Source organism: Phragmites australis, chromosome 7 (genome assembly GCF_958298935.1).
Source record: "Phragmites australis chromosome 7, lpPhrAust1.1, whole genome shotgun sequence".
NCBI lineage: Eukaryota > Viridiplantae > Streptophyta > Magnoliopsida > Poales > Poaceae > Phragmites > Phragmites australis.
Window position 1 is genome coordinate 21,245,611 of NC_084927.1, and position 13,331 is coordinate 21,258,941.

Here is a 13,331-nt window from a genome sequence, read left to right on the forward strand (position 1 = left end):
CGTTACTTGTTCCTCTGAAAAAAGAGTGCATTATTCTGTGATCGTCCCTTGTACTGCTCCTGGCGCAGGTGCCACGTTTATTTAGTTGACTTGGCTACTACATAAACAGTCTTCAGTGCCATTCTGAATCGTCATCGGTGCCAAATTTTGAACCAACACTATACAATTGATAGTGATAGTCTAGATTATCAGTACCAGTTTCTGAAGAATTATTGTTGGTTTCAATCACGAACCGATAGTAATAGCCTAATATCACTATCGGTTTGAGCCACGAATCAACAATGATGTCTCAATTATCACTATCAGTTTAAGTAAAAATCCGGTAGATAGTTCCACTCTAAAAAAAAAAGTACATATGGTTTGCATACTATTCATCATCAAATATCACAAATGGTCTAATACAGCTGACCATCACATATCACAAATTGTTCAATACATATAACCATCACATATCACATACCGTTAATATCGTAGTTTATCATTCACATATGATTTCATCATTTATTTATATAAAAATTAAAAAGTAGTCATGAATATGTAAAATTACATACTTTAGCATCATTTAGGAGGACTTTGCCTTCATTATTGTAGAAAAATATGCATTAATATGTGTGCTAGATGAAATTTCACTAAGGTAGAGGGGGTTGCCTCCAATAGTTTTAGGATGAACACTAGAAAATCCAATGCACCTTCCATCTCCTCTCCTGCTAAAATCTATTTTGCTATGATCTCTTAAAGTTTGTGGCTAATCCTAACAGAGGAAAGACAGAGAGAAGGAAAGTGACACCAAACCTAATACATTTTTCTCTTCTCATGTCCAAGTGTAATATGCTTGATATCATCTCTCAACGGTGGCTGTCAAATAAACTTCGTCAAAACATCATTAGTGAAACATTGCATCAAATAAAAGCAATATAAGATATGAGTAGCAACTATCATCATTGGTAATTGTTACCCTCATTGGCCCCGGAAAAAGGGTCTCAGCTCATAGGCACAAGTCATAAAAACAACATGTGGACTGTCATAATTACATACTGACGATGAGTAGTATAGAGCTACCATATCTTGATACCCTAGGGCTTTCCGTGATTCTTGGGGGCATATTTTTATCTCTAGGAAGAGAATCCCTGGAGAAATGGAAACCTCCTGTAGTTACCTAGGATATCCCCTAAATATGGAAGATTATCTCCAAAAAGGGAAGAAAGACTTCAGAGGACGTCTGTCGCCACCCCTATATATACGAAGCTTGGGGACCCTGCGGAGGATAAGTCATTAGAGGCCAAGACACAGCCATCACACACCTGCGGAAGCTCTGCATCCACCAAGCCTTTCGCAGTTACATCTTCTTTGACTACACACAAGGAAGCAACCCGACTAGGTTAGATCTATCTAGGCTCGCACACCCCTTGTAACAGTCATAGAGATCAATACAAGATAAACAGGATATATGACTATTATCCTAAGGGAGGCCTGGACCTATATAGAAACCCCTACGTGTTCTCTTTGATTTATCTACTCGAATCATCCCCTACTTCTTCAATAAATTCGTAAGATCGACGATTCACCAATTGTCAACAGCTAGCGCCATCCGTGGGGATCATGATAATAGGTGTTGAAGATTCTACATATAACATGACGTCAACTTCGCCCAAGATTGTATCATGGATCATTTTCTCGGACAAGGAGTTTTACGATAACTTCCCCTCTCCCATGTATGAACTAATGATCCATCGGGTAAACATCAATGAAGAACTATCTGATGATGATTCTAGTGATGAGGTAAGTCACTTCATGGATCAATGCACTAAGGACTGTGGCATCGTGTTTGAACCACTTAGCTACCAAGACAATCGCGAATGCGCTATTCACCACAAGTTAGGATCCTCCCCTGCAGCTTCCGACAACATAGATTGTTGAGATACCTACCCAGAGCAATCTAATGAAAAATCCATGATGGATCTGGACTCATCCTCTAGTGGAGGTTACCACCGAGAAGTCTTCGCCATCAGAGAAGGGGGTGATGATCTGATCAATCATGGTGATGATCATGCAAACACATAGATCCCTTCCATTTCGGGTCTGGGTAACGGCTAGCTTCCCCTGGTCACACCTCCCCAAAACCAAAACCCTAACAGAGTGCAGGGTTTATCATCTCCTGACCATCAGCAGGGGGCTCAGCATTATAGATCTGCAATGGTGCAGAGGCTCCTCCTTATACAAAGAGGATCTCATGTGTTCTCCGACTACAGATATGACAACCCTCACTGGTAAGGGCTGGATGAAATCGGTGGCCGACATGACAAAGGAGGTTCTTATTCAGGCTAAGGACTCCCATCTAGCCACCGTTGAGAATAACGCTAATCAAGGGAAGTCTCACACCACCCCTTCTTGAGATGGACTAGGCTTAGAAAGATGTAATCCCAAAACAAGACAAACTAGAAAGGCAACCGAGCAACTAACCGCTGCATGACCTCGCCAGTCAAAGGTCATCCGATTAATAACTTGCGTGAGTTCATCAATGAGCAGAGACGCTCGAAGACCCTCCAAGAGGTATCAACCACCCCTCGATGATCCGATTGGACGACGTCCCGATACCACTCTAGTCAGGGCCGATCTTCGATTCCCGTGGAGAAGAATACCGAGGCTACCCGGACCAAGCAAGGTGCAATCAACGGGTGTCAGGGCTTCTCTCTAGATTTACGGAACATGAACTAGTTAGCAAGATTCCGCCCTGGGTCGATCGACATGAATTATATTGAGTTTCTCCTGATCTATACCATGGTTATCCAAGCGGTTGGTGAGGATGAGAAGGTAATGATGAATTACCTCCCCACAACCCTTGAAGGGGCAGCCATGACATGGCTAACCAACTTATTGCTAGGGATAATCTACTCATAGGAACAACTCTGTGATGTATTCAGAGTGAACTTCCAGGGTACATACGTCCGCCCCAGCATAAAAAATGATCTCTACTATTGTGAGCAGATGGAGAAATAAATCCTGCATGAGCCCACTTTAGCAACATCCAGAACACCATCCCCAAGGTCAACGACTATGATGTCATACAAGCATTCAATTAGAGGGTGAGGAGCCGACGATGAGTTGAAGACGTTGCTAGGAAGGAGGTCGAGACAGTCAAAGAACTCATGAATATCGTCGATATGTCTGCCAAAGCCGAGGATGCTATCCACTTTGTTAAGGAAAAGGGTCAGGGCATCAAGCACCCTCAGCTTGTGCTCGTCGGCAACATGTCTAAGAGAAAGCACAAGAATAAGACCAAGGGAGGTAAGGGAAAGAAAACCAAAGTTGATGAAGTTTTTGTAGATCTGCTCGACACCCATCCCGACAACTGCTCCGGTTCATCTCGGGGTAAGAGCTTTACACCAGGCTCTGGAAAACGCGATGGTAAGTCTTGGGGCGATCTCCACCAGATAGACAACCATAGTCTCCATTAGTGCCACCTTTGGAAGAAGATGGTGAAAGTGGAGATTAAAAAAGCAACCCATGGAAAGAAGACCTAGGTCACGACCCAAAGCAGGGACTCTAACTCCAGCAGTAGCGAGGGCAACTAGGATTCAATGTCTTTCCAGTTGAATGAGAGGATAGTCGACCCTGTGGAAGTACAAGACTATGACCCGAGAAGTCTTAGATACCATCCCCAAGGGTCGCCAGACCATCAAATTATCGAATATCAAGATTTCCTTTGGCCAGAATGACTACCCAAAGAACTTTGTACGGCCAGGTCGCTTCCTGATAGTGTTGAGCATACGATCAATAACTACAGGGTCTTTCAAGTTCTTACCGATGGAGGAAGCTCCCTCAACATCCCCTTTGTGGGGGTACTCGAAGTGATGCAGATTTCCCAATCTACCATCAAGTCAGTTACGCAAGCCTTCCATAGTATAGTACCTGGGTCTTCGGCCACTCCCATCAACAAGATATCACTCCCCATTAGATTTAGAAAGCATGACAACTTCCAAACAGAGAAGATTCTGTTCGATGTGGTAGATTTTGAAACAGCGTACAACGCCATCTTAGGTCGACCAACTTTGGCCAACTTCATAACTATTGCGTACCAATGCGTGAATATCCCGAGATCCGAGGGAGTCATTACTGTCCAGGGGGCTGCTCAAAAGCAGGCCTACACTACGACAAACAGAGTCTAGACATGGCCACGCAGCATCAACCCAACAAGGTGACAAAAAACTCGAGGTCTAAGGCTTTCGTAAAGTCCCATGACAAAGTCAAAGTAGTTCCTTTGGACCCAGCATAACCCTCCAAGACTGTTCGAATTGGCTCCAATTTGGATCCTAAACAGGAACTCATGCTTATCACCTTCCTCTAGGTAAATGCTGACATGTTCGCATGGCAACCATCTGACATGCCTAGTATCCCTAGGGAGGTGATCGAGCACAAACTAGCTATCCAGCCCGATGCAAAGCTGGTCAAGCAGAAGCTCTGATGGTTCGCGTCTGACCGAAAGGAGGCCATCAAGGAGGAGATCGAAAGGCTCACCAAGGCATGATTCATCCAAGAGGTGGATCACCCCATGTCACTTGCCAATCCCTTCATGGTCAAAAAAGCAAACGACAAGTGGCGTATATGCATAGACTTCACCAATCTTAACAAAGCTTGCCCTAAGGATGTCTTCCCCACCTTCTGGTTTGACTATCTAAGCCTTCTTGATGTTTATTTCCGTTATCACTAGATAAGCATGCATCCAGAAGAGGGGGAGAAAACCTCTTCTATCACTCAGTTTAGATTCTATTGCTACATAAAGATGCCTTTTGGATTGAAGAATGTTGGTGCCCCATACTGGAGAAAGCCTGCAATACGCTTTGTAGATGGACTCCCTGGCTACGAATAATGTAGCCGAATATGAGTGTCTGCTTGCCGGTCTCTAAGTAGTTTCTGCTCTTGGTATCCACTGTCTTCTCATGAAAGGGGATTCACAGTTGGTGGTGAAGCAAGATAGTAAGGAGTATCAATGCTCGGGTGAGACTGTGAAGGACTACCTCATGGAGGTGAGGAAGCTAGAAAATAAATTAATCAGACTCGAGGTTAAGTATATCCCAAGGAAGGATAATTGCATCATCGATAGTCTTGCCCGCCTAGCATCCTCACAATCTCCAAGACAAACCGAGATTTTTGAAGAGAATTTCTCAAAGCTGTATATGAAATCATCAAATGCCGTAGCTGAAAGAGTGGTGGCCTATTAGACCTATAACCAGCTCGGGGGCTCGCCAGGTATCAACACCCCAAAAGGAGTCGTGAGGGAACTCGTGTCTTAGATTGAAAGTGAAGTTTTGTGGATGAACCCAATCCGCAAGTACCTTCAAGGTCGAGTTGTTCCTAAAAACAATGCATAATCTGAGCAAATGTCCCATCAATCTAGGATATATAAGGTGTCCTCTATTGAAGAGGTGCTCACGAAGTACTCATGAAGTGCATCTCTCAGAAGCAGGATAGAAAACTACTTGAAGAAATCCATGGAGGGGTGTGCAGAACTCGCACTTCCTTCCGAACTCTAGTCGAGAAGACATTTAGATAAGGTTTTTATTGACCTACACCTCTCCATGATGCAAACGAGTTGTACAAAAATGTACCAGCTATCAATTTCATAGCAGGTGCGTACATCAACTTGCTCAGGCCCTACGACTATCCCCTTATCGTGACCCATTCATGACTTGGGGGTTGAATATTCTGGGGCTCTTCCTAGTAACACCCTGGGGCTTGAAGTTCCTATTCATCACAATCGGTACCTTCACCAAGTGGATTGAAGCTGAGCCAGTCGGCAAAATCACTTCGGCGACCGCCACAAAGTTCATCATGAAAAGCATTATCGACGATGTGTAAATCACTGATCTAACAAACTTGTTGAAGAATAGGGGGATGCTTTGAGTAGACAAATCATCAGGAAAACACACAGGGGTTTTTAGATAGGTTAGGGCCTTCCTGAGGATAATAACCCTACATCTTGTTGTCTTGTATTGATATGAACCTGTTACAAGGGGATGTAACTAGCCTAGATGGATCTAAACCTAGTCGACGACTTCTTCCTTGGATTCTGTTGGCTTGTATGGGCTTGTGGAACTTGTATCACATGAGATGACTTATTCTGGCCTCTTCTTCCGTAGGGTCCCTTGGTTCTGTATAGTATGAGGGTGTCGTATGTCATCTGGACTCTTCCTTCCTATTTTTGGAGATAGATCTTCCAGGTTACAGGATGCTTGGGGTACCTGCAAGTAGTTTCTTTTCTTCCAGGGATCACCTTCACAGAGATAAAGATATGCCCCAAGAATTACGGGAAACCCTGGGGTTTCTAGATTTGGTGATTATCCATTATTCATCATCAAGTCCCCCATCAGTACATGAAATGAGGCTTCGATGGTTTAAGTATGTAGCCAGCAAAGATAAGCCTTTTGCCGACCATATCATTGAGTAAACTCAGAATTCCGATTAGGATAAAATATCTAACCGGGTTTCCTGGGTTTTAAGGTTACCTACTCGGGATTTCGAATGCCTCTGAGTTCTCAAGAAGGTATTCCATCCGAGTAGATTTTCTAGTCAGCACGCAGAATTATCCTATCCTTGCTAAGTACAAGGGAGATAAGGCTCGTCACTGGCTAGGCTCCGAAGTTGAATCGTGGCAGTGGAAAGTTTGCATGACGGTGAAAAAGATTCTCCATCATGAATGCGATGGGATCCTTTCTCCATCCTTTTGACTACTCTCATGCCCTGGAAAACTCAATGGGTAAATGACTGCACCTGAGTCTACCTCTTTGTTCGTGTCGGTCAGCTAAAAAGACACAACTTTGATGACCAAGCGTCGCTTGGGTGCTCGTGACTCATAACGCAGCCGCACCCATAGGTAAAGTTTGGTAGGTGAGGCGTCTCGCCTCCTGACTCATTGCTCTATATAAACCTTCGGGTATCGAATCTCAGCTGCACCACACTCAATTTCGATCATGGATTCTCCTTCTCCTGAGTACATGCCCTCTTCCCCTGACTACTCACCTTCTTCCATCGAGTACACACCCTTCACTCCTCCATCGTCTCCCACAAAGTCTGGTTTAGTGGCGGATGTCATCGACGTCTCCTCCGATGAGGAGGTTGAAGAAAGGTCTGTGACTCATGGTGTCCCTGTTAAAGACGGTAAGCCCCCAGCGCCTCAAGTCCAAGATGAGGTGGGTTGGGATCTTTTGGAGGCGGAAATAGAGGAGGAAGAAGCAACAGCTGAGGCAGAGAAGGAGGCGTTCGGCAGCGTCTCCATTAAAGATGGTAAGATGCCTGCCACTTCATCCTCTCCTTCCTCATGTTATTCTGGCGAGGATGGTCGAAAGGAGTAGCCAAGGTGGGGACTCTGGCGATGGTGGTTGGGAGTTAATCCCTCACCTAATCCATGGTCATAGAGCAGCAACCCCCAGTGGAGAGTCTAAATCATCATCGTCGGAGATGTCGATATCATGGGCTATGACACCAGCGAGTTCAGTCGGGAGTTAGGGCGCCATTGACCTTAACCTCTCATTGGTCAAGTTAAATCAATCTCTCCATCCCCTTCACCAGGTAGCTTTTTTAGGACTTTTTGTAATCATCTCTCTATTAGCTTGTACGTAGAACTTACGTAGTTGGTCAATATTCCAAGAGTTTTTAAGGACCTAACCATCTTCTATAGCTTTCCTATATGACCCCGATCGATTAGATTCGACCACCCTATAGGGACCTTCCAATTTTGGAGATAGCTTGTTGCTATTTTTCTAGCTTTGTACGAGACGTAAAGCCAGATCTACGGGTTTGAAAGATCTTTTATGGATGTTCTAGTCGTGTTAGCATCAGAGAGCTTATTGGTACTATGAGGATCTTATAAACACTTGTGTTCTTTTTTCTTTGAGAGCATTGAGATCATCTTGTCTTCTCGGGATTTCATCCTTATTGTCGTATGACTCAAGTTGGGGTGATTTGATGTTTAGTTCGCATGGTAGCATTGTTTTAGCCCCATAAACTTGGAAGAAAGGTGTTTCACCCGTCACCCTACTAGATGTTGTTCGAAGTACGCAGAGTACATTATGCAATTTAGAAGCCTAGTTTTTAGCGTAGGCAGATAAGTGGTGGATTCCCTGATGTACTAGGCCATTTGCCTGATTGACCTGTCTGTTTCTTTCTGAATGTGCCATGAATGCGAAGCAGACTTGAGTGCCGAGTTCCTATCAATAATCAATAAATGCCAGGTTGGAGAATTGAGTATCGTTGTTGGTGACGATCCTACTTGGGACACCGAATCTTGTCATAACCCTTTTCATGATGAATTTCTTGGCAGCCGCTAACATGATTTTCTTGACTGGCGCAGCTTCAATTCACTTGGTAAATATGTCAATTGCAATGAATAGGAACTTGAAGCCCTTGGGTGCTACCGAGAAGGGCCCCGGAATATCCAACCCTCAAGTCGCGAATGGCCACGACAAAGGGATCATCTGTAAGGCTTGAGCGGGTTGATGTATTCTTCTGTTGTGAAATTGATAGCTTGTACACTTTTTTAACAACTCACTTGCATCATGGAGAGTCGTAGGCCAATAGAAACCATGTCTGAAAACCTTTGCGACTAGGGTTCAGAAGGAAGCATGAGCTCCACACACCCTTCAATGGATTTCTTTGAGTAGTTCTCTACCCTGCTTTTGAGAGATACACTTTATGAATACTCTATGAGCGCCATCCACCAAGGTATACATCTTGGATCGACGGGAAATTTGCTTAGTTAGTGCATCATCCTTAGACACAACTTGATCTTGAAGGTACTTGCAGATTGCGGTCATCCACGAAACTTTGCTTTCGAGCTGAGCCACGAGTCCCCCCGCAATTCCTTTTGGGGCTTCAATCCCTGGTGAGCCTCAGAGCTGTTTATATGTCTCGTAGAGCTAGTTATATCCCTTAGCTGTGTTCTCTATGAAAAGCTTGGGTTGTCCTGGAGACCGTGAGGATGCAGTGCGTGCAAGACTTTCGACGAGGCAGTTATCCTTCCTTAGGATATACTTGACCTTGAGTCTGACAAACTTCTTCTCCAGTTTCCTCACCTCCGTAAGGTAGTCTATCATGGTCCTATCAGTGGTTTGATACTCTTTTCTAACTTGCTTCACCACCAACTGTGAATCCCCTTTCATAAGCAGGTGACGAATGCTAAGAGCAGAAGCTACTCAGAGGACGACAAGCAGACCCTCATATTCAGCTATGTTATTTGTAGCCGGAAAATCGATATGCAAAGCGTATTGCAGGCTTTTTCCTGTTGGAGATATCAGTACAATCCTTAGCCACACTACGCCTTGAAGCGTGAGTGACCCGTTGAAGAATAAAGTCCATATATCCGATAGATTGCTGCGGTCATCTGGGGTTGATCTGGTTTTGTCCATTCAAAAACTAGTTCACTCACATGGGTTTTTAGACAAGTGCTTGTGACTTGATTGCTATTCGAGGTACGAAATGGGCATCAAATTCTCCGAGTTCAACTGGCCACTTGGCAATTCAGTCGATTGCATATCTGTTGTGCAGGATCTCTCTTAACGGAAATATTGATGGTATGGTGATTTTGTGAGCCTGGAAGTATTGCAGTAACTTACGAGAAGCCATCAATACCGTAGATAACAGCTTCTGTAACTATGGATAATATTCTTTAGGACCATGGAGTACTTCACTGATGTAGTACACCAGTTGCTAGCTTTTCTCTTGTTTGTCCTGCACTTTCCTTTCCACCACTAATACCCCACTTACAGCTCGTGGTCCAGCCGTGATGTATAAGAGTAAATCTTCATTAAGGTTAGGAGTGACTAGCATAGGGGAGGGGGGGGGGGGTGGGAGAAAGATACCTCTTTATATTGTTGAATGCCTCATCTACTTCTTTTGATGACTCAAACTTGTCATGTTGTCTGAACACTTTGAAGAAGGGAAGTCCTCGATCTTCGAGCCAGGAAATAAACTGACTAAGGGTTGCCATGCATTTGGTTAGTCTTTGAACTTCTCGTACTGACTTGGGAGGTCACATCTCTTCAATAGCTTTGATCTTTTCAGGATTGACTTCTATTCCCTGGTAAGATACTAGATATCCGAGCAAGTTCCCTGCATCGACTCCAAATGCGCACTTTTTTGGATTCAGCATAACCTGATTTTTGCCCATGTTGTTGAACGTTTCTTGTAGGTTGGAGATGATATCTTCCTTCTTTTTGGTTTTGATGACGGGATCATCAACGCAGGCCTCTACGTTCTGGCCGATCTAATCATGGAGTGTTATCTGCATTTCTCGTTGGTATGTGGCACTGGCATTCTTCAATCCGAAAGGCATTTTAATTTAGCAGTAAACCCCAAACAGGGTAACAAAAGAAGGCTTTCTCCTCATCTTCTGGATTCATGCTAATTTCATGATAACTAGAGTAGGCATCAAGAAAGCTTAGATAGTCGTAATGAGAGATGAAACCAACTATTTGATCTATTTGTGGCAGAGGAAAAGCATCATTGGGGCAGGCTTTGTTGAGGTCCGTGAAGTTGACATACATTCGATACTTGCTGTTTGATTTTTTGATCATAACAGGGTTTGCGAGCCACTCGGGGTGATCCACTTCTCGAATAAAGCCTACCTTGGTGAGCATTTCAATTTCCTCTTTAATAGTTTCTTTCCGATCGGGTGCAAAACGTCAAAGTTTCTGTTTAACCGGCTTTGCGTCGTGCTGGATAGCTAATTTATGCTTAATCACTTCCCTAGGGATCCCGAGCATGTCTGACAGTTGCCAAGCAGACACGTCAGCGTTTGCCTAGAAGAAAGTGATGAGCGCGAGTTCCTATTTGGGATCCAGTTTAAAACTGATTCAGACGGTCTTGGATGCCTCTGTTGGATCCAAAGGAACTAATTTGACTTCTCCACGAGACTTCACATTGGCCTTTATCCTTGAGTTCATCTCCTTGTCGAGTTGATGCTGTGTGGCCATAACTAAACTTCGTTTGTCATAGCGTAAGCCTGTTTTCATGCAGCCTCGGATGGTGATGACTCCCTCGGGTCCTGGGATCTTCACGCACTATTAAGCGTAATGCATAGCTATCATGAATTTAGCATGATTAGGTCTTCCTAAGATGGCATTGTATGCCGTATTGAAATTGACCATGTCAAACATAATTTTTTCTGTTCAGAAATTGTCTTGCTTCCCAAAGGTGACAGGTAGCAATATCTAGCTAATGAGAGTGGCCGAAGATCTGGGTACTATACCATGGAAGGCTTGAGTAACCGGTTTGATTGCAGACCACGAGATCTGCTTCCCTACAAGTGCATTAGCAAAGAGGATGTTCAGGGAACTTCCACCATTGATATGGCTTAGGTAACCCTGCAATTGTTTGTCGTAGGCTTGACCACTATCAGAAAGCGGCTCGAATTTACAAAGTTATTAGGGCAGCCTTCTTGGCCAAAGGAGATTTCTGTGTCGAACCATTTCATGACCTGATGACCCTTAGGAATAGCAGCTAGAACTTCTCGGACCACTGTCTTGTACTGCCACTTGTTCTCGTAGGATGAAAAACCACCTAACATGTGGTCGATTGTCCTCTCACTCGGCTAGAAAGACATAGTGTTCGTGTCATCCCTACTACCATCCGAGTCAGTGTCCATGCTATGGGTTGCAACCTGGACCTTCTTTCCCTTGGCTGCTTTTTTGACTTTGACCTTGACCAACTTTTTCCAGAGGCGACACTTGTAGATGCTGTGGTTGTTAGTTTGGTGGAAGTTGCACCAAGGCTTCCCGTCATGTTTGCGAGAACCTGGTGTAAAGCTTATGTCTCGGGAAGGATCTGAACACTAGTTGGGACGAACGTCGGGCAGATCTGCAAAAACTTCATCAATATCTTTTGTCATGATCCCCACGGACGATGCCAGCTGTCGATGATTTGTAAATCATCAATCTAACACACTTATTAAATAATAGGGGGATGCTTTGAGTAGACGAATCACAAGGGAAATACACAGGGGTTTTTAGACAGGTTCGAGCATCCCTGAGGATAATAACCCTACGTGTTGTTATCTTGTATTGATATGAGCATGTTACAAGTGGGTATATCTAGCCTAGATGGATCTAAATCTATTCTTCCTTGGCTTTTGTTGGCTTGTGGAACTCGTATCACTTGAGATGACTTGCTCTGGCCTCTTCCTTTGTAGCCCCTTCAGTTCCGTATATATATGGGGATGTCGTATGTCCTCCGGACTCTTCCTTCCTATTTTGGAGATAGACCTTCCCAGTTATGGGATGCCTCGGGTACGTACGAGTATTTTCTTTTCTTCCAGGGATCCCCTTCCCAGAGATAAAGGGCACAAGCACTGATAAGATTAGCATGGTACCAGCAAGCTCTCTATAGCTATCACGACCAGAACATCAGCAAAAGATCCTTCCAACCTGGAGATATGGTTTTACAATTTGTACAAAGCCAAAAAATAGCAACAAGCTATCTCTGAAGTGGGAAGGTCCTTATAGGGTGGTCGAGTCTAATCGATCAGGGTCGTATAGGTTAGCAATGGAAGATTGTCAAGTCCTTAAATATTCTTGAAACATCGACCAACTTCGTAAATTCTATGTGTAAGTACTTAGGATATATTTTGTAATATTAGTTATCATATTACACAAATTAATATATGCCGTTTTACCTAGTTCGATCCAATGCCTTAAAAACTGAGATAAGCAATTGTTAAGGTGCTTAAGCCCATACGTGCACTTGAGTTTCTAGACTGCCTATCCGAAAATTCCTCCTCAATATCCTGTTGAGGCCCTCACATGTACTCAGACTACAAAACTTGTTGTGCGTGCCATAAAATAATTTTTGACGAGAAGGGAAGAACATCTTTAGGGACCACGGATAACCTTATCGAGTCCACGAGCGCCTAAAAGCTACGACACTTTTCGCTCAAAGTCTGACCTAAGGTAATCACGATGAACATCCCAACAAGAGGCTTCGAAACTCCATAAGCTACTAGGAAGATACAAATCAAAGGCCGAACACTTGTTTAAACATTCCTTATATTCAAGAAAATTCACAGTCATACATAGGCATCGTGGTAGAAATATGATCTTTTCATTTAAAAATATTTCGATCATGTTTACAAATAAGATAGGGGAAAGAGGATTACAAAAAGTCCTAATATCTACTCAGCGCCGGGCTATGGAGGAAGAAATAAACTGAGTCAGGGAATTCTCTCCCTCCCTGTTCTCGTCCCCGACTACTACTATCACCGGTGCTGATGGAGAGCATGAGGTCGGTGGTGAGGCCCTGGCTCCCCACCGAACTTGTCGGTGTCGTTGCCCCAGCTACCCCCT